This window comes from Epargyreus clarus, unplaced genomic scaffold (genome assembly GCF_041222505.1).
Source record: "Epargyreus clarus isolate Ecla_fem2 unplaced genomic scaffold, WU_Ecla_fem_2.2 ptg000031l, whole genome shotgun sequence".
NCBI lineage: Eukaryota > Metazoa > Arthropoda > Insecta > Lepidoptera > Hesperiidae > Epargyreus > Epargyreus clarus.
In genome coordinates, this window is record NW_027332236.1 from 4,130,128 (window position 1) to 4,154,165 (window position 24,038).

The 24,038-nt window shown below is 33.8% G+C and overlaps 1 protein-coding gene across 7 annotated transcripts in view; it reads right to left on the bottom strand.

The window, feature by feature from the left end:
• Positions 1 to 24,038, bottom strand: part of cas (castor zinc finger transcription factor) — a 123,703-nt gene that overhangs the window by 80,537 nt on the left and 19,128 nt on the right. The gene's annotated exons all lie outside the window — the stretch shown is intronic.

Here is a 24,038-nt window from a genome sequence, read left to right on the forward strand (position 1 = left end):
ATTTTAAATAATTATTTATTTATTATGTAACTTACGCAGTATTAGTTATTTATTCGTAAGTTTTCTCTAAAAATGTTTTTATTTGTCAAGAATTCAAAAAAAGAACTTACTAAAATAAGCCGTTTGTGGCTTCATTCAATTTCAAGGCGGCGAAGTATCTTTACTAATCTATGATCTCAACTGTAAGACTTAAAACCGATTACAAATGCTACTTCTATGGACTAAGTTCATAAATCTGTCTTCTAGAACACAAAATAATATCTAAAATACGTATCGATAGTGCCTTATCACAACTTATAACCTAAATAATGTTAATAACTTATTGTTCATACTGTGTTGACATCGACCCCGTAGAGAATAGATTTACACAAGATATGTATGTAATGGGACTCGCGATTGACAAGGGAATTCTGTTGTCTAGTGTGTTACTTATAAATATTTGTTTATTCGATAATAGTGAAGTTATTCTGATGACCGAATGACAATCTGTTAATGTTTCGATGTTGTTAAAAGACATAGGGATGGGTATATAACGCACTAAGTACGATAGTTAAGAAAGAAATAAAAGAGAAAATTTTAATCTTTTAATAGTTATGCGTTCAAACTGTTTTATTTCATTTGATGTGACTAAGAACAGATTATTGATTAATTCGAATTATAACTATTTAAGTATTCGTTAAAACTGCATTTTAAAAATATTTATTCGAAGAAATAAGTGCGAGCTCAAAGTAATTTTTCGCATTTACTTATTACATACATGTACTATGTAATGGCCAAAAACTTAATAAGTTATGTATAAATTAATTACGTATAAATTACATAACGATATATGATATATATTTAAATTTATTTTATTAAATAAAACAAGACCTAACTATTAAAATTACCTTCATTAGAACGAACAGGAAACGTGAATGACAATGGTTACAACATTTTTAATCTACACAACTCGTAATTACAATTAAGTTAAAATTCGAACACGGATCGAACGTTCGAATCGATCGCCTTCCAAATTTAAAATCAGATAGGCATTCAACAGCAGCCGTATTGGTCCCGGTACAAAGGAATAGAATGAGCATGACGATTCAAATATTTTCCAAAATGGAATATTAAGTGAAGCCATTATACGATCGAATGATTACTATTGGATCGGTCCGAATGACGGAGTGAGTTGGTAACCTGTTATTAAAATTTTATTTTGGTTACACTAGGAAATTGTGGATGCTTTGATTTTTATGTAGTGTTAGTACACCTGCTTAAACATGACATAATAATAATATGCACTTAGCCGTATAGTTAGTCAGTTAATGATATATCTACAGTATTTATAGTTAGAGTAATGAAGTTGTAATAAAGATATTTGCAATACCGCCTACAAGTACATTCATAGATTCATACTTAACATATCAATTACATAGTATAAAAATAATTCTTTTAAAGATTTTGTTGATTGACTCGTAAGTAGAATTTCAATTTTAAATTTTATGAATACTTTGCGGTTTTATTATTTTTTATGCGAAATTTTAAAAATGAGAGATTAATAGAATTGTTATACCTTAAAAATTCACTTTATTTTTTAAATTTTATGAATGCTCATTTTCTTTTACATTCAGTTTTCACTAATGAAATACCACATTAAAAAAGAATTGTAGAATGAATCGAATATTATTATTCGCAATTTAATCAATGTAATAACCGAATGAGGTCCCATTCGATTATAGCCTACCATTTCATTTATTCACGTACGAATATAGACAAAACGTAGCTAGGTGTCAACCGATCCCTATTGGTATCGAGGGCATCGACTTACGCATGCGGCCCGCGTGCGATGCGTCAAGTGACCCCTTAACGCGACTTATTGGCCACTCATAAGTGATCGCTCGCCACAGAGTAGCAACCTATCATGTGTGATTATTTTTTTAAAATTTAACTAAGATTATAAAGGGAAATTATAAAACGGTCGAATAAAAAAAAACTTAGCGACTACATTACTAAGTAAGCAACTACATTACTAAGCGAGCGACTGGAAATATATAGAGGCAACTTTAGTATTAAGATAGATTAGGTTTTTCTAATTGAATTGGTTAGGTTAGTTCGTTTAAATACTACCCGATTATAAATAGGTGATTATGGTAAAGGAGATTATGAAGAGTAACAACTTAAGGTTAATTAATAATTAACAATAGAAGATACAAATTAGGTATTATGTACTCGATAAGTGATCGCTCGCCACAGAGCAGCAAACTATCATGTGTGATTCATTTTTTTATTTTAACTAAGATTATAAATAGGTGATTACTGATTATGGTAAAGATGATTATGAAGAGTAAGTGACGGTATTTTTATTAATAAATAATACAAGTTATTATGTACTCCATCTTTTCCATCTGTAATAGGTGTAACCTCATCATATAGGCGTCAAAAAATATTTATTTAAGTTTGGAGTCCAACAAGAGGTCGGCCAAAGATGTGCTTCTATCTTTAAAAAGTATCTTTAAAATTGTATTGTCTTCTGCAAGTCTGCCTTAAAAAACCCCTAAACAGCCAAGGCTACGTCAAGACGTAGACATCGCAAAAGTAGGAGACCAAAGACTAAATAAAATTAAGAACTAATTGAACTTTACCTCACAATTCCAAAAAAGTAAACAATTACGAAAACTCATTACTAATCTGTACCATTCTCATTAACAATGTTACGCTTAATCTCAAGAACATCATTTCTAATCTGTGGCGGTCTCATTGCTTTCTCATAAGGGCTCATTGTGACAGCCAATAAGCACCAAATAGCCTGTTGATCGGCTGTAAAACTTTATCATGGAAATGGGCTCCTATTAAGGTCGATAAGTGTCGTGTTACACGAAGATTGGTTCACATGTAATAGATATTCTATAAAAGAGAATCTGATTGACTGATTGATTAACAAAAATGTAGTTCGAGTGAGGTGACGCTACTGGTGCAGTTATTTATTTATTTCAGGACAATATATAGATATAGGACATAGGTCCTATCCTGTTAAATCTGGAGTAGGTCATAGAATTACATTAGACTTACTAGTTACTTTATCTAATAAGACTCATGCAACAATCGTTCAAAACCTTCCCATAAAATGAGTAAATAAGGATTCTAAAGTTATAATATTTTTATGTAAAACACGGCCTATTATTCATCAAAAGAAAAACAGAAAGCGGAGATCCACAAAACATCATTAAATTCAATATTTCGTTTAAAAACCACTCCAGATATCTCGACCATTAATCACTAAAACTACCGACCTTCAAGAACATCGGAATAAAATCGGCAATCGAAATAAAGCACTTAAAGCGAAACGTCATTATCGCACAACATAAATAAAATAAAAATAAAAAACGTAGGAATCGAACGCAAAAATTGAATATCGAAGTCGATTTAAAACAGAATACGAATTTTAAAAATACGAGCACAGCGGAGCGGCATTAATTAAAAATTCTCGGTAGAATATTCAAAAATAGAATTCGCATTCGAAGGCCTCCTTGTACGGAGTTGAAGTTTGAATTTGGAAGCAACAAAAGGAGAGCGGGAGCAACCCTTTTAGCGCTGATAATCTGTTCCCGGGCCGTGTTGTGTTGTGTTCTCTTTTTTATCTGTTGTCACTTTTTTGTCCGAACCAAGATTGTACACAACATTCTTTACTCCGAAACGAAGCTTTTTAAACTCGCCCCGAGATTTATTTCTTTTTTATTCGCTTTAATAACGAGTCCTCGTCCGATTTAATTGATGAATGGTCACGGGGGATATGTTCAAACGATTTCGGAACTCGACTTCAAATTGACATTTTATAATCGGCCTTTTAAAATTTTTCTTCGGTAATCGCGAAGTATCTTTCATATTTTAGGATGAGAAGAGAAATAAAAAAGTCTCCAGACATTCTTTAGTTAATCATACAGACGTGGTTTATTATAATTTTTAATTTATGTGCAGATGGACCGAAGTTAACAAACTTGAATGACATGAGTAAGTAGACAAGATGAAATAGCTGGAAATAATATACTTTTCATTAAAGTCGTAGTAATTGTATATTGACTCTAGGAATCCTAGACAACAGGAAAACCTATTTTTGAGTGGCTAACATATTTTCTAACCAGCTGCCAGCTATAAACGAACAATACTACGAAAAAATTGTTTAGCAAATCAACTTAACACTTAACAAAAACCGGTAAAAGTACTACAAATAAGTGCGCGTAAAAAAGCCTTTTCGAAATTAAAATTGAACTGCCACAAAGAGAGCCCGCGTCTGAATTGTTGAAATATAAAAATTTAAAAATAGAACTCAATCCTTCCGCCCTCTGGCGAGCTTTACATGAAATATTATTTTATGGAATAACATCTGTGGTCGGGTCGATGTGTGAGTGCATTATGCCAGAATGAGCCCCTCCGTTTATATGTATAAGTGAAATTACTTAAAAGTAATACAGTTTCAAGTGGATGGGAACATTTCAACTCTGTTTTCACTCATGTTAATTTTAGATTTGAGTGTTCCTTCATTGAAACAAAAATCTTGACTTCGACTCTTGTGGCTTTTGATGTTTTTCGTTTAAGAAATCGTAATGAGTTTTAGACTTACGTATTCGAGTTTACCAGGTACCCTAAAGTGTACATGTGTACTTAAACGCATGAATAACATTAACATCTTCAATTACTGTGCAAAATATATTACAAGTAGGAAATATAAGTATTGTTTTCATTACCTCGTAAATTATATTAATTACACACAAATTTAGGTACTCTGAAACATAAAATCTTTATGTGCACTTATAATTCATTTACGAATATTATTATTAATTTTATTTCATTTCTTCGCATGCACAATAAATATTGTCATTTATTCATTAATCGATTTTTAACTTCATAAAAAGTCATATACAAAAAAATAAAGTTTACATTTAAAAAATCCCGCTATAAAAATTGGCGGCTAACTCCTTCTCGCATTGCAATATCCGTTTTACAATCCGTTCGGATCGTCAAATCAGTCGTCGCGGGTTCATTTTTGTAGAATCGGAACGAAAACCCGACCATTTTTATTCTATATTTTTTATTTTTGCTTTTAAATTGTGTTCGTCATGCCTCTCCCTGCCAGCTTTTCGTGCAATAACAAAACGCTATCAAAGTCACAGGCTTACAAAGAAATTTGAATTTGGAATTGGACCAACGTTCACTCCTTTGTTGTGTTCTGTGTATAATTATCCTTTTTTATTGAACGTATTTTGTTACTTTTGAATGCGAACCCGTTGACATAATGCATTTAAATGGAATTCTTTTTAGATCTCTGTTTGTGATAAATTATAGCAATTATAACTGTTTAAATCGAATATTATTCATTTTTATTATGACTTGTGAATGCTTAAATCCTGTCGTAACGTAAGGAAGATTATTACAGAATCTGATATAACTGAAACATTTCAAATGAATCTAAATTATTCGCTGCCTAATGTCATTAGATTTTGACATTATAAAAAAATAGTTATTATTGAAACCACAGATCAAAAAATCTGTTATGATACAGATAAAAACACACACAAATCTACGTCATAACTTATGATTATAATAAGTTTTTCAAATTCCTTTCAAAACCGAAAATTTCCGGATTCGTAATAAAAAACGCGCTACTGAACCCACATGGCTAAACTAGTTATTGATCATTCAGCTGTGTTAGTTTTGGGATTAAATTTTTTACCCTCCATTTTAATTTTAACTCTTTTGACTATTTTAATATTTCTGGAACAATTTTAGCTTGGGGCGAGGGTGTGTAAAGGGTTACTTTTGGATTTTCTATGCGGGCGTTACGCTTTTTGATTTTTTTGATGATTGATGCTGGATTTAGAAATGTTTTTATTTTTATGGGACGCATCTAACGTATATATAAGTATTGTTAAAAGTACTGTGCTTATTTATCTACAGTGTTGGGTATTTTAGATATCTATATAACATATCAGATGTTTTAACTTAAGTCTTGCTTTGTACATAAAACGATCTAACTTAGATCTAACTCGGTAGGAAAGTTATTGTAACAATATTCATTAACTGTTCTATTTGTAAAGACGTCCTAAATTCTTTGTTAATAAATGAGACATTCCAATTTAGTCCTTACTAGCATGAAGCGTGCTAACTTAGTCTTTTGCACTAACCAATAATTTGGCTATACAATCTAACTTAAGCTAGGTACATCACCATATAAAACGTCATTCATGCATTTTCATACTATTCGCGCTAAAAAGCGGATTTTAGTATGCAATGAACTGCTTCCTTATTTTATTAAGACGTAATATACTGTTCCATTTATTTACACTACTTATCATCCTACATAGCTTGTTCTAAAGAAATTGTTGAAATTTGCATGACATACTTAGGGACTGTTCCTTAAAGTAAAAAAGATTGAAGACTTCACCATGTCCCATTGCATAACAAACCATTTAGGTACCATGCGGGCGTGGATGATATATATTTTAAATTGAATGAGATTGAAAGGGTACATTTAGTTATGGGTCCAGAGTACGCTTTTATTTTAAATTGATTTTTATCATGGTTCGTTGATTTCTTTGTTAGATGATAGTTGCGTTATTTTTTAGTTCTATTAAGATGTTTTGTGCTTGAAGTTCCGCTTGCGTGTACGCCCGCGTGTTTGGAGTTTGAGCAAAGTTCTTAAAAATAAAAATAAAAACATTTTGATGTCAATGAAACTATCTACAAGTTTTCCATTTTAATCAGTTAAAAAACTGCAGATATTTTTTATTTGTTTTCGCGTTATGAACAATTAATGTAATTTTATAATTTTTTGTTTTGAATTTTTTTAAGCTTTTTGGAGTCTTTTGATGTAAGTAATTTATTATTGATGTATGCATTTCAATCTCATTTTTTTCAAAATCTCGGATCTACTTCTGTAACCAGAATAGCTGATTTACTTGCATAAGTAAACTGTATTATTAATGATTTGTTTATCCAACACTGTATCGAATTGCCCTCAAGGTACCGGATACAATTCCCGGTCAAAGCAAGAACTTATTGTGCAAGATCTAGCATCGTACTATAGAATAGTTACTACATAGTTATCATGATCCGTTTAATTGAGACGATCTTTGGTAAGAATAACAATGGATAGATAGATTATTAATACCGGACGTTAACATGTCCTCTAACGGCAAGTAAACATTACTAATCTCATTTAATTGTTTTCAAGAACCTAATTTAAAAAAATATAAAACAAAAGTGAAATTATTAATAGTTAATACATCAACTAAGAGATAAGAAAAATAAAAACTAGACATATCGATTTACGGACCATAAAGAATGATACGAGACTGTAGGAGTCTATAATTAATCAAAATGACTTGTCAACATTATACGTAAGGAGGTAAAAAGTTAACCCCCACACAATTAAATTCGAATAAAAACTCCGGGGATAAAAAAGGAAGCAATCGTTCAAAGAAAAAAGATCAGGGTGAACGTCCGAGGATAAGAGAAGTGTAATGTTGTAGCCATCCTGCGACAACCTCGTATTGGATGTCCTACATTACTGCTTTTGTAAGACACAACCCACAAAACTTCATAATAACCGAGCAACGTATTCGCGCTAAGACGGAACGTGTTTACCCGATACGGCGCAGATGGCAACGCTACCGTTCATCAATAAGATTTACATGTTTTACATACATTGCTCGTTAAGACGTAAATTAGTGTTTTTGTCGTTTGAAAACGCAGCAATGGATTAAGTATAAACTTGGAAAGTTTGTACAACTTTTGACAGGAAGTTCGCTCATTACGTTACGCCATAATGATATTACGTATTAGATCCGTAAAAAGCTGAGAAACCGACCAGCTGTGAGAGGGTTGACTGTTAACGCACGCGATTCTAGTTACTATTACTAAAGAGTTAAGTGCGATTATTGTGTGAATTGAAAACATATGGATTTACTTATTTTGTTTGGTAATGCAATGTCATGGATATGCTTTCTTATAATATCAGATGGAACTTGACAAATAGTTTTTAAACACAATAAAGTTACAGGAATTAGAAATATCGGAACTAATATAAATTTGTAAGAGTAGGATAGGAATGTGTATGCATGTAATATTAAGGGCATTATCAACCTTAGAATATACTTTATCAATTAATAAGGGTTCCACTGTTGGGAACGGGTTCCATCTCAATGTGAGAGGGTCTTAGACCATAGTCTACTACGCTTGCCAAATGTTTATTTATAGACTTCACGCAAATTTGAAAACCTTTTTTAAAGAGCTCTCCTCGTGCTGTTTTTTCACGTAAAACATTGCATTAATTGCACATAATTAATACTCATAATTAAAAAATATGGGTAAGACGGGATTTGAACCCCGGACTTTGAGTGTAAGAGGCCGAAAGTACCACTACTTACTATGCTATCACTAGTTAGTTATCTCTGCTACTACATTATTACAACCCAAATAGCTACTCGTACAATTCACACATTTTACGATTCTCCGTCAAGTTTACGTTTACGACACATCACAATAAACAGACAGGCCGACAGTTAAATAGCTTGAACGAGCGTTTAATTGTTCACTTCTCATTATTCTTTGATCTACTAAAGCTTTTTAGGGTTCCGTAACCAAAGGGTAAAAACGTTGTCGTAGTTCTCGCCAAACTACTGGTCCGCTCTGAAGTTGTTGAGGTGTAGTCATATAATTTGCTATGGCGACGCGATTAATTTCTATATTCAGAGCGGACTAGCAGTTTTACGCGGTTACTATCAAGTAACCGGTAATATTGGTAAGTTACTGCCGCCTATGGAGTTTCTGTAAACTCTACCTTAGTTTTACCTGAGATCGGGTAATAAAGCATTAATATAACTGAGGACTAAGTTGGAACGCTTCGACTACATGTCCGCTTTACCTTATTCGATACAAATACATTACTGCTAATGCGGCTTTGTATTGATTAGACTAAGTTCGAACGTCTTATGTAAACTTAATTATGCTGCTGTATATAATAACTTTATCATTCAAAGCTTAATTCATGACGCAGCAGTTAAAGACTAATTAAGAACGCTTTATGTTTGTCAGCACTCAGTACATTACTACTGAGTAAGACATCATGTCTCACTTCCAAAACTTTCTTGGAACGCCTCACGTCCCACTAATTCTCATCAAAAATACTTCCTAGCACAATAATGTCAGTACAAAGTGACGCAACGAGTGCGAATTATGCGATAGGGGAACAACAAAACCCGGCCACAAATAGCCAGACGCCCGTCTCAGTATACGGACGAGACACTCGTATTATCTGTATACATACCTATTTTTCCAATATACCTGAGGTTTAGTCTAAGATCCACTAAACAGTAAAAATAGAACCCATTTGTGATTGTGGTTCGACTCCGGAAGCACCACTGCCACACCTTTTTGTGACTGATAACAGAAATGTTAAGCGCAGCTGTGTGGTTTGAAGGGGGTAACATAGATATCTGAGGCGTTTCAACTTAGTCCTTGGGGGTGGCATTGGAAACGAATATCCGATATCAGATAGTCGGAGTTGATTACAGATGTCCATGGGCAGCAGTAGACACTTATAATCAGGTGGATTGCTTGCTGCAAAGGTTTGAATAGGAACTCGACTTAAGGTCGGCAAGAAAGTTCAGAACAAAATTGAAATGCTTTATGTTCCCTCCCTTACTTCCCTTTGAACGTGAAGAGAGAAGAGTTAACCACTATTATTATAAGACTACAAATAGCGGTGAACTTCAGCTTAAACCACCAAGGAATAACCCCTTAAAATGTACAATTATTCTAAAGTAGGTATATTGATGACTGCGATGCCAAAGTTTATGGTAGGTATGGAAGACATACTTGTCTGAGGCGTTCGAACTTAGTCCACAGAGCAACGAATTTTTTGCCTATTTCATTTAAAAATCTATTGTCGTCGGGGGTTGATTACAGATATCCATGGGCGGCAGTAGACACTTACCATCAGGTGGATTGCATGTTTGCTTGTTAGTTCAATATTATAAAGAAATGTCTAAGCAAACGTTCTACCTTACAATGTTATTAGACAAAAGTATTGCAAAACAGGTGCGCATGCACGTCGAAAGATGGAACCGCGAAACGCCGATTAATATGAAATACGCGTACACACGTTAATTAATATTATCCACTATTTCGAGACGACGAAATATTGTTGTTATTTATGCGTCTGCTTGTAAGTAGAACGGGCTTGTTCTTCGACAAAACAACGATTGCGCAACCATACGTAGATGTCTTGTGCTGGTTTGAATATTATTTTGATTTTTTTATTGCGCGTGCGCTGGTACAGTCCGCGTAAAACTGCTAGTCCGCTCTGAATATAGAAATGAATCGCGTCGCCATAGCAAATTGTGTGACACCTGCTCGCAACAACTTCAGAGCGGACTAGCAGTTTGACGGGAACTAGGTATTTGGTTAACGTACCACGTGATTACTTTTTTAAATTTCGATGTTTATTCTTTTTATTTTTAATAGGAAATTCAAAATATGGAATAATATTGTTTTAAGTATTGGTGATAGTAAATTCTAAATATATTTTAATAAATCGTGTCTAGCATTTCTTGATCATAAAGTTTTTAAAATTAATATAAGTTTTCAAATGGGTATGTAAATTGGTTTTAATTAATTTATTTTATAAATATCCAACTCCGTAAAGGTACAGTAATTAAACCTCCGGCCGATACGTAGCTTTTAACATTTTCGCGTATCGCATAGATAATTACGTATTAATACAAGCGGATAAATAAATCGCATACATTTGCATATCATCGCTTCGTGTACGAAAATCGACGAGTACAATAACTCGCACTATAATAGACTACGCGGAAAGAGGTACGATAAATCTGCGCGCATTTTTCGCAAACGCATAAAATCTGAACGCACTATTATTGAACTAGGACACACTTACCAACGTATAGGCGTCTCGCTCCAACCGCATACATGCCTCTCGCTCGATAAACGCACGCGCAGCTCTCAACTCAAACCGGAAAGATATAAAACATTTCTAAGAAATTCAACTCACAATCGTAAACGATGACGTTACGGACCATTTTCCGAAAGCATTCAAAGCGCAAATACCTCTTTAACATACGACAGAGCTATTGTGTCCAATGTGACGTTGGTAGTACTAGTTGTCTCTGTTTGGCCCGCTAGCTCCGTCCCGCTCGCTCGCATGTCACTGCATTTTATTGTAGACGTTAATGGCTTTGATTACGAATGTAAATTTTCTACCCGCGACGGCGTTGGTCGGTGTTTTTTCTTCGATTTCTCCTTATGGTATTAAATTGTAGCAGAATTAATAGCTCACATTCATGCTTGTAGCTTTTTTAAGCACAAAAGCTCTATTGTTTCGATAAATGTATCTCAACTTTCGTTTTTCGATGTAATAAATGCATCGGTTGTTCGGAGATTATTTTGCATGTAAGAAATTGAGAATGGAATTCTTTGGACGTGCTTATCATTAATTAATTCGTAATCCATGCGCGCGCGGTTGAATTCTCGATGTCTGTCAAATAGATTAAGCTTTTGGCGCATTAGACTAATAACTCTATATTAATACAAATTTACTGACACAAAGCCTCTCGGGGTTAAATTTAGATTCGTGGTATAGTATTGTGAAGTTATCCTTTATACGCATATCAGACTATTTATAAAACGTGACCAGTTTAAAAGGCATATCCATTTCGTCTGAACGGTTGGTATTGTTCGATGTTTCATGCACTTGAGGGGTCTTGTTACAGTGGTGGGTTGTACAACGGTTTCCCAACTGAATACCGTTCGCAAAAGATCTCACACTGCTGCCAATTTTCAGAAAGACAGAGCTAAAATAATTGCTACAAACGCGTCCTATTTCGGGCGGGCACAGTTAGATAGATTTAATTCTAGTACGTATTATTCGGTTGATCGTTCCACTCCTGTTATTGGCTGAAAATAAATCCTTTCATGTGCGTTCGAAATTTAAGTTTTCGAATTTATTGCCTCCCGATTGGCCGTTTGAGATTAGTTTTCAAGTTTTCGTGTTCCAAAAATTTTGTATACTCGTACAGCCAGTATTTTAATTAATGTGATTGCCAAAAACGAATTGAGTTGTCATGTTGCAACAATGACACTCAATCTATTTCAAATTTAAAAATAAGCTGCCAATAATGTGCAACTTAATAACTTTTAATACCTCAAAACTTGAATTATAATTGAAAAAATGAAACATAGGTAAAGGTCATAACTATTTTAAATGATTTTCTAAAGTACCGTTTATCAATCAGAATTATTAAAATTATGTAATTTCGAAGAAGAAAAGAAATGAATTTGTTCCTTTTTTAAACTTTTTTTAATCGATCTAATTGCGAAAATATAATAAACAGTTTATTAATTAGGCTGAATGAATACTAAATGCATTTGTCTTGTCACGATAAATGACATTTGCCACTTCCTAACAGCCGTTATAAATAAATGGGCATCCATCAAATGATATTAAACGAACAAATTGTTATTTGTTCTAATTAATTCTATTTACTTTTTTATCGTGGGAAGTGCCAAATGAACTATTAAACGGAGCTACTTAGTATTATAGTAAATACAATTAAAATATTTCAAAATGTTAATGGTTCTCTACTAATAATATACCTATGAGGCGCTTTTTTTTAATTTTAAGTAAGCGTAATTAAAGTCCAAATTATATACAACCACAAAGAAAACACAACTTTTGATAGCACAAAATATCATCTAATGTCATGAAACTTCAAAAGTCTCTTTCGAATTTTAAAGAATTTTGCACCTATATTTACCATATAATTTACTGTTAGTTTTGCAGACTTATGCATCGGTTATAACTTAGTTCTTACTTCAAATACAACATCTACAGACTGTTCCTAATATACGGACATTGGAAAACATTTGATACTGACCACTATCTTATCCTTTCCACCAAACCAACCATATCTTTAAAACAATATTTTATTAAGTCTCAAGCCTAAATATAAAAAATATTACTTGAAATTAAAGCAGTATAAATAACATAATTGCATTTTTTATTTTATACTAACACATTGTAACATTGATTTCCATCTAATGACTTCAGTGTTTTCATTGTACCCTACACAATTTAAAAATTTCAGCATTTTCAGCGCTTTTATCATATTTTCAGCATTTACAGCGCTTTCAGCTTATTCTCAGCAGAACATAATTGTCACAGTATCAAGCATAGATGGGCTATAAATCCGCGGAGGCGGATTCGTATTTTGGCAGAAAATACTTGGCAAAGACACAATACGGTCTACGGAATGCAATTTCTGTTTACTTGCATTATTGTCGCCGTGATGTAAGTATTGGCGATGAATTTTATTTTGGTAACTTCCTTGGATATTTGGTTTTTGGGATAAGTCGGCATCCGGCTGTCTTTGTGGGTGTTATATTGTTATGTCAAGCTTATTATAAACATTCATATTTTTAAGTAAATAAAACCATGGTTGAAGATTGTTCAAGATGAATAATAGATGAAATGCCAAAATAACGAAATTTACAACGTTTGTGTTTTTTTTAATAAATAAGATATTATCATGGTCTATTAAGAAAGATAAGAATCGAAACGATTTTCAATTATTTTTCTTTAAAATTATCAGATTTCCTTGTGTTATAGGTATGCTAGTGTTTGGCGCTCAACCTAGATCAACATGTCATTACATATATCTGAATATCTGATTACACCGGAATCGAACCCAGATTCCTTTTCCTTGTGCAACACATATTATTTTCTACGATAGTCTTACTATAAGCCAATAGTTATCTACTTTGCAAAAAAACTTACTCTCAAAACACATTTATCGTCATTCGACGTCATAAACATATGCCATTATGTTTACGGGATAACAAAACTCATAAACACCGAAACGATACGTCGGGGTGACATACGTTGATATTTATCGACGCAGATATCGATACGAAGTCACATTATCCCATCTTTAGTATATGTTTAGTTACTTGTTCAAGTTACTGGATAATAGTTCAGTCTAAAGGGATAGTTCCGCTATAGTCTATGTACGAAGTTAAGCAAAGTCTGATGTGGTCGGCAGTTGGATGGGTGCCGGTAGTTATAATTTAGTGGCAGCCACTAAATATTGTAGAGCTTATATTCACTATTTTAACAAATAAACCGCTCTGGCATGATATTTTCTTTCTTATTTAATGTTGAAATCTCTCATATACTACTCTTCCTAACTTCTCTGAAAACATACTATCTTTCTAAACACAGTTCTTAAAAGTCTTTCTTTTTCATTTCGATCATATAAAACCAAAAATTCCCATTGAATTGAAATACATCTCAAAAATGCGATTAAAATTACAGACCATCTAACGTCAAGCAATTCTCGTGCAAAAACTCACTCGACTAACGAATTTATACTTTAAAATTTTATAAGCTACAAGTCAATAAAGCTGAGCCAGTACCTGGATTAATCTAAACGTGCCCGAAGAGCAATCGTGACAATTATGGAAGGGTTGCGTTTGCGGCTTATGCGGCTCATGCGATGCGGCTGTCTCTTTGGGTAGATTTTTGGTTTAACTCCGGAGGTGTTACAACTTATTTTTTCTTTTATAAGATTAAAGTAGGAAACAAAACCGCAATCTTTTTATGATAATTGTTGTTGATATCTGTAAGCAACCCCAGATAACAGATTCTTACTTGAGGTCGGGCAGCTATCCTAACGACTGAGTTAGTATGTCTCTGATGAGTATACCTCCATTACAATACCCTTTGAAGTCGACAACATCAGCTTAGCGCTTTGTGGAAGCCTATATTAAGCATTTCAACTCAATAATCGGGTGTAGCAGCCTCTTTGGCCTCGAGTAAGTCTCCAATCCTATCTGAAGTTTATTGTAGATGTACACCGCACCGATGTACACACCACTTACTATCGCTATCAGACATTATGTTTGTAAGTTACATTTATTCCATTAAAAATCTTAAGAACATTCTAAGAGACATAGGTTAGGTAAGCTCTAGCCAAATGTTTCAACCATACAACGCTCACGCTTGGCAAGTGCCCCTTGATCGTATGTAGCCAGTCTTCGGATGACGCTGTCATTGGATAAATAGAAAGTTATTACAATAAACAACGTCATATTTCGTTTGATCACACGTCATTATTCTATTCTACGGCTTAAGGAGTGTGTGACACGCCCTTTTTGTAAAGTTTATTGTGTACTTTAATATTACTTAAATATTCCAACTTCTTCCTCAATTGTACGTAGGTACCTACCGATCTATGGCCAACATTAGCTACGACTTTAACCCTATCTGGGTTTGATTATAAATGGCCGTAAGGGACAGTAGCCTCTTATCATGTGAAGAGTATTTTCATCTCTTCGTTCTTCATAAAAAACTGCTCATTAGAGGAAGTTTTAAAACCATTTCATCAAATAAGCGGCACGGCGGAGCCGGAAGCCGCACGCCGCAGCCGCACGCCGCACAGCCCGCTCCCATTACATTTGCACACAATGACGTACACAACAAAAAGAAAGAAACCGATTTTCTAAATTCGTATACAAAGCGATGTTCGAAGCGAAAACGCATCGGCCAATAGCTAGAGCGTATGCCAAAATACCAGGCGACACAAACAATTAGGAATGTTCTATTGCAAATCCAGATTAAAGTACGTTTTGGACTAGCTATAGTCACGGGTTTGCGTATATATCTTGGATATAATAATATTTTGACGTTAAAGACATACTTATGTATACTTGTGCCATTATAAGAATGTTTCATACAGTATAAGTGGTGGTTTACCGATGACAGACTAGACGATTGTTTTTTTTTTTATAAATAAATATAATGTTAAGGTTTATTTCGTACCTTAATTATGATCAAATTAGCATTGTGTAGATTTATTACTCGTACCTATTATAAAGATTAATTAAAATAGGCTAAAATATATTTCTAAGTACGACGGTAACTATTCAATGCGTTATGTTCTTAATAATGTTATTTCTTTACACCATCAAAGATGGCGTTATTTTCGTAAATTAATTTTATTCCTATAACGTGTCTGCATTAAAAACAGATCATTACAATCAAGAAGCGAGTTGTACGAGAGGTATGATTTAATTGAAATTATAAATAGCCCACGAGAATTTATTAGGCGGCGTATTTATAAATTCGTCTAAATGTCACGGGAACAATGATGTTGCCGTGTCTATTCGAGATTGATGAGAGACGAATAATCTCCGTATGTCGAAGACTTGCGCAAGAGATCTCTCGTATGCACGTCAGATTACCGGCCGGTATTATTTTCGGTAAACGATACATATCTATGAATACGTTTGTTAAACTAATCTGACTGGCTCGATTTCTCTCCGACTCTTAACACGCGGAATTAATGAAAATCGTGATTGAACCTCTAAAAGCCAAATTATATCGCGGTCTCTTAATCGCCACTAAAACGATGTCTTAAAATTCGACGGGCGCATTCATCAAAAATAAGAAAATAATTAATACTCGCTTCGGAACGAAAGACGTTTAGACCGGCCAACAATAAAACAATGCTCGCAAACCGAAACAAAACACAGAAAAATATGAATTCCGATCAGAACGGCCGGGGAAACAAAAGATGGCGGATTTTAATGAAATGAAATAAAATATAAATTCCGTTCTCAAGCGAGAATTCTTACATTTTTAATTTGCTACTGTGGAAGGGAATGGGGCTAAAAACGGTCAAATTCCAAATTCATAAGCCCCTCCACTGATTGAAGCGGCTTGCTTGTGTCCAAATTACTAACAAAATATTCATTGTCATTGTTTATTTGTGTTATTTAAATTAAACATGGTTTTTGTTCAGAAATTGCCTTATGAGATCGGCGTGCTAGTCATTCTTGTCTGCGATTATTTTGATTTCAAATTAATAATCTAGATGGCGTAGTGGGGCTGACAATGTATTTTGAACGTTGCTTGATTCACATACATCGATGAACGTGTATCAAATATTAAATAAACATTGCGCTTAAATACGCAGCTTAATCTTTTTTAAACTTACTGTTAGTACGTTACATTGCATAATTTTAGGGTTCCATACGAAAAAGTAAAAAACGAAACCTTTATAGAATCACACGTGTGTCTATCAGTCAGTCTGTCACAACTAATTTGCTCTAAAACTACTGGACCAAATGAGTTAAAATTTGGTACACATGCTTATTTTAATCTTGTTAAAACTTATGCAGAAGTTTTGTAAAAATGCCATACGCTTTTTACATTTCAAAATGTAGCCAAATATCCATTTCCATTTCACATTTATTGTAGATAATCCGCGTATCGTCCATAACACGTAATACAGCGTATTGCTACCGTTATACATAAACTTTATAGCAAGAATAGGGTTGGCACATGCGCAAAAGTTCAAAGTTAATTTATGGCCGTCAATTTATCATCATTTATTCTTTTTTGTATCTATGACATTCTATTCTATGAAGGTCTGTTGAAGAATACTTTTCAACATTTTCAACATATGTTCGAACAAGAATTTAATATAAAATTTTTGATTTAATAAATCTGACAACAAAATTTAAAATCCGTGTTTTAGTCTACATAGTTGATTTACTAGAAAATGAAACAAAAATATATTTTCTTACTTTAAGAAAACTTTACGAAAGCAATTTCATATTAGTAGATATACTTGAAGATTACAGTATAAGACCATTCTTTAAAAAAAAATAAAACATTTTTTTTTTAATTTAGTCAATAATTAATCCTCGTACAATAACACGAATGAGTGGCAACCCTACACGAAAGTGATCCAGATGTGTTTGTAATATTGAGAAACACCAGACCGCTCTACCAGCCATCTCTTATGTGTTTTTTTATTTATTTTCTCAAACGCTTATGAGTAAATTATGTCAGTTCAAACACAGATTCTAATAAAAACGTCTATTGGATTCTTGTTAATCTTTACCGTTTAATTATGTTTAAGTACATTTTCAGTTTTTATGAGGTCATGGACCTTTAGGGGTTATTTAAACTCTATCACGACTACATTAGTAAATCAGCTATAAGAATTAATTGTGGTGTGGTATTCATGATGGGTGCCCATGAGTGGTAATGATGTAACATCAGATGGAGTACCAGCTTTCTTGGAATCCTTAGTAGAATTTTTACGCAACTAACATCGAAAACTTCTGGGATTTGAACCCTGGCCCCATCGTAAGATGCCAAAAAAAATGTATTATCTTCAATTTAATTTAGATGAATAATAAATTGGAGAATGTTCTCAGTAATATAATTAACGGATAATAATTAGTGAAAGGACCCAGGTCGGGTCAGATGTTTGATGATGGATTAATAAACGTATTGAGATGGTTTAAATTGGGTAACTACCCAAGTGGCGTTAATCGTAATATGAAGAGACTTTTATATTTCGTAAAGCTATTTTAGCGTTTTTTTTTTAACTATAAATATAAAGCATATCATCTTATGATTATTGTGGTCTATTTTTACCCAACTACCACGGAAGGTATATTGGTCATGCTTTTTAAATATTTTTCAAAAAGTTATTTTGCCGTCGTGTTATACATTATTTACAAGTGTAATCCTCCTTATTCTGTGACGAGACCCGTGCTCAGCAGGGGGAACATACAGTATGAATTCTACGATTTCAAAAAATAACTTAATTTCTCACGCATAATACGTACATTTGATGAGTAACTCGGTGACATTAGTACCCACATCAGTATGTTAACGATTAGTACCAACAGTAATTGATAAATCGATACATATGTAACATTAGTAAAGTTCAAGGGTTTAACATATTAATATCATAATCAATGTACATTCATTACTCGAGTTCTTGTGTGTGTATGTGTTAGTTTTAAATGACTGTTTGTGAAGAAGACAGATCGTCCAGAGAGTTTCGGGTTCAATCTCCGGTCAGACAAGCTAACTTATGAATTTGATTTCTACGAGTACCTAGGTATTTGTGTGTTTTAAATGACTGTTTGCGAAGAAGACAGATCGTGCAGAGAGTTTCGGGTTCAATCTCCGGTCAGACAAGCTAAATAATGAATTTGATTTCTATTGGGTGTTTGTGTATTCGTCTGTGTGTGTTTACAACACCCACAATTACCCAATGCTGATTAATCTATACGATGTTTTGACTACCGAAGATCACATGTTTCGTCATACCTACTAGAAATGGTCAAATATGAATGTATGGTAATCAAAAAATGAAGTATTGAATAGAACTACATAGACTTATTTGATACCTACTTTCCGCCTTACTAAATGCCCTTCATAACATGAAAACATCAATAACAATCCCAATCAACACTCAACCAATTTCCTTCAACTCGCGAACTATTAGCACTCCTACTATAAATACGATTCCTAAATCCACGCTTTTCCTGTTTCAGCATAAACAGCAGAGATACCACAAGCTTGTAGTCACGTTACGTCAACAATACAGCTGCCAACGGGATTTGTAGCAATTTTCCTGGAATACCGAACAAAAAGCTTGGAGCATCAAAACATCAATTCGGGAGCGGGGTAATAAAATCAATCATTTTGTTCGTAACGACTATTCGAGATATGAAATTTTTTGGGTTCCGCAGTCGAAGGTAAAATCGGAATACTAAATTAAGCGTCTGTTCGTCTGTCATTCTGTCTATTACAGGGTATTATCTCTTGAACCGTAACAATGACGCATTACTTAGACCGCATATTTTTTCAGAATTTGTATTACAATGGCAACTATAATCAAAAAATACTAAAAATAAAAAAAAAAGTTTAAAATGGTGGGAGGTCCCCATACAAGAAACTAGTATTAATAGTCATTTTTCTGTTTGTCTATTAAGCCGTAATAGGTAGACATTATATTTTTACAATATTTGTCACTTTTAATAGTTGTAGCTGCTACGATATGGAACACTAAAAATCAAAAATAAATAAAAATTCGATGCTACGGAACCGTCTTGCTCGAGTTGGATACGCACTTGGCCAATTTTTACATTTGCCCGCGCTCTTCTTGTACGGTTTTCGCTTAAAAATAGATATTTTGAGTGCTCCCCGAGATAAGTTAGATGGATGCTGTGTTTTAAGCAGACAGATGAATGGTTTATACTTTTTGGGGTTCTATCTCCACCATATTGAAGGTGGTAGAACCCTTTGTGGTTCGACTCCGGCGGCACCACCGCCACACCTATTTCTACCTAATAACAGCAGTGTTAGGCGCTGCTGTGTTCCGGTTTGAAGGGTGTGGTAAGGGAGACAGACTTTTCCGAGGCGTTCCAGCTTAGTCCTCAGGGGTAGCAGCGCATCTGTGGCTGACCTTAGGTAGGAATATCTAATCTTATCTGGGGTTGATTACAGATGTCCATGGGCGGCAGTAGCCACTTACCATCAGGTGGACTGCAAGCTCGTCTGCTACTCCAATATTATAAAAAAAAAAAAAAAAAAAAAAAAAAAAAATATTTCATACCGCACGTAATTACCGAACTAATCCGGAAATAAATATAGTTAACGATTACCCCGGCCGTGGAATACGTAACTGTTTTATGAATGGATGGCAGATTTTTTGATAATTAAAAGCACCATTTGGTTCGCTTGTAAGTTTTATTTTTCAGAGTTTTTGGTATTCGTTCGAAATCCGAATTGAGGATTGAATTGCAGTTGTTTCAGCAAAACAATACATGTCATCTCCATATCGGATTGATTTTCAAACATTTTTCAATATTACGAGTTAGGGAACTGTTCACCCATCAGCCTTTTGAAGTCCATTGCTGGAGATATGCCTCTCCTAATTGGGCTCTCTGAATTCAACGATTTTCTATTGTTTTATTCAAGGCATGACTTGTATGATCATGAAGAACGCTTAAACAAGAAGATTTTCTCATAGTCAATTGTCAATTTTCTTCCTTTTTTTTTGGCTGTTGGAGCAGGTAAAAATTTCTAATACGAACTTGAATTCAAAAAATCGGTATAAAATTCGAGTATCATCATAATCTCCCAAAAGGTCTGCAAACGTCAGTTCTACCTACTCACCTATTTAACCAACTCACCTTAGAGTACTAAGTACAAGACAACATTCCACAAATCGATCCACGAGATGAAATTATTAAAGCAACATCGATACACGTCAACAACCTCTTAAGTCACCATAAAGGCCCATATTAACGTCACAATGGCGGGCGTGGTCCGCGAACTAGCGGGGAATAATTATACCTCCCCCCTAGTACCATCCCCCCTGCGCCTTCATTGAGTATTGTCTTCGAGATGTGACCCCTGACGTCGCCTGGGCTAAGGTCTCGGCCAAACAAGCGATCAACGTGCTTTGAGCGTTTATGAGTCTGTAAATGATGCGTGGTGTTGACAATTTGCAAGAAACCCCTAAAAAATCAGGGGTTTAGATAAAATTAGAGATATATTACGTAGTGCTCGGTTGAGAAGCTTCAAATACCAAAGGTTTTATTAATCCTATCTAAACGGTTGTAACTAAAACGTCACCGTAAACATACCGATGCTACCCTTGAGGGAAACTCAATAATAATAGCAATTAATGAAAAAAACAGAAATGCTATAAATGCCACACTTGATGTAATATTAAATTAAACTTTATCACTAACTTTTATACCAGCTAATGATTTAGCATTAGTAATAATTATAGAGAAACCAGTGAAGTATACGGTGTATAGAGTTTATTAGGCGTCTAAAAAATACTATGGACGTTGTTGACCTATTTCATATTCTAAACTAAATTCAATGAATACGCGTGAATTATCTTGCTTTCTAGATATAGGATTTATGATCATATAAAAGAATTCGTAATAAAAATAGGAGAAAACATCTGTTATTGCTCACCATTCAATTCGCTCGTAAAAAGTTGAGTTGACGTCGATAACTGAAATATAGCTCGAATGATGGTTAAAATTTTTTGTTTAGAAACTTTGTTAGAATTATATTTGCAAAAACAGCTTCGAAAGGCGGAAAGAAGATAAACTTATACATTACGTATCTACTATCAGGTGGACTAAACACTGGTTAATTACATCAATTATAAAAGAATAAAGATATAAGAGTTGACGATTACAAAAATAATTCAGTAGAAATTCTTTCACCTTATTACTTTGAAGTACTTCCAAATGTAATACTCTAGTAGTTAGTTAATTGTAAATTTTAATTATGTATATATTTCTCTTTTATCTCCCATCAAAACATCGTCCATTTTAATTTACAACACCGGTACATCGCTTTCTTAAACGCACAAAGAAAGTAACGAGAATTAATCAATGCCGTATCACGTGTCTAACTAAATATGTATTTGAGTAGTTTATAAGCTGTCAAATGGTCTGGCATGTTAAATACTACCAAAGAGTAACGAAATCAAGAAGCAAGCGCCTACCGACAAATGAGCGCGAAACTTTACTTGTACGTCATTATTTAGAGATATTTCGAGTGTAACCGCTTTTGCATTTAGAATAATGTTGTAAATGCGTACACGCGTGAGAAATCGCTGTCAATTTAACGACTCCTTACGTCGCGGATGACGTACGTGGAATTTTGACGCCTCATATCTCTGACTTGATGAACGTAGTACGCGACCTGTGTTTTATTAGCTAAATAATGGATTGTGACGATTCTGGCGTTATAGCTGGAAATGCGTTAACGTGCGTTGTGATGACATAATTGAGTGTGAAAAAGTGAGTGATCACACTATTCATTATTTACATCATTATTTTATTCATTCGTCACAATCATGGCATAATTTATTTTATTTTTCTAAGTAACTACGCAAATATGCTTCAATTGCCACTTTTTATTATCTTTTTTTGCCTGACTGCGGAGTTTAATGTTTTTCGAGCGTATCGTATGCATGTATGTCTCATTCTTTGGCACGCCCTGCAGTCGAAACGGCTTAACAGATTTTAACATATGAGGTATCGTTGGATTCGTGTAAATTGTGGGAGTGACTTGGCTTTATTTTTAACCTGTCGAATTTTCTAGGTTCAATATATAATTTAGTTTAAATGTTTGTGTCTGCAAATATTGAAAATTAGTTGATGTTTTAACTTGATTTTAGTGTTTTTTATACCTTTTACCTGGATTTTTTTCACCAGAATGTAAATTGTTTACTTCCCTAAGCCACAGCAAAGCATTTCCAGGTTACCAGGTTATTCTATTTACTAGTTATAAGTTTAAATATTTAACAAATTTTGTAATTAAATATAAAATCTCGCATTAAACACACAACTCCGTTACAAATGATACATAAAACTAATTGCCCCATATTAATAAAGACATTATTACGTTTAATAATACAAGCTCGTCATCAAAGTACCAGGCGCACATAGCTCCGAGGAGTCTACGGGAATTCTGAATGCGATCCAATTGTTATGTGTCATTCATCGTGTAGACTGCACATTCTACACATAAAATGTATGACGGGTGTCTGCGAGAATTAACAGATCAAAGGTCTAAAGATGTTTTAAAACTATTATAGTTTTGTTGCTGAATTCTATTTGAATTCGGTTCTAAACTCATAGTGTATATTAATAAGTAAAAAAGTAAGGAAAGTAAGTAAGTTAAGTAATCTTAAAAAAAATCGGGGATAATTTGCGACTAATAAAATTACAGAATATTTAAAAATTCAATGGACTGGGATGGGAATCTCAAGTTCTAAGTTTAACAAAGTAAGGGCACGTCAATCATTTTGTAGCATAAATATTAAATACTTCATTTAAGTAACAAATAGTTCGCTAAACGTATATTATAATATATATTCAGTAAGACATGACGTTTTAAGTATGATGTGATACAAATCTCTTAGGAAACCAACCCGACCCCGGTGTCAAGGGACCGCGAATTAGCCAACCACTGAACGTGAAGCGCCAGATCTGATAAAATGTACTGAATAATTTACTATTTGTGTGGATACAATTCTGAAAGACGTAATGTATGGGTTTATTTTTTACAAAAGAAAATGTAGTGCTCAAAATTCAACGTATAAAATTGTAAAATTGAATAATGGATTATTTGTGTG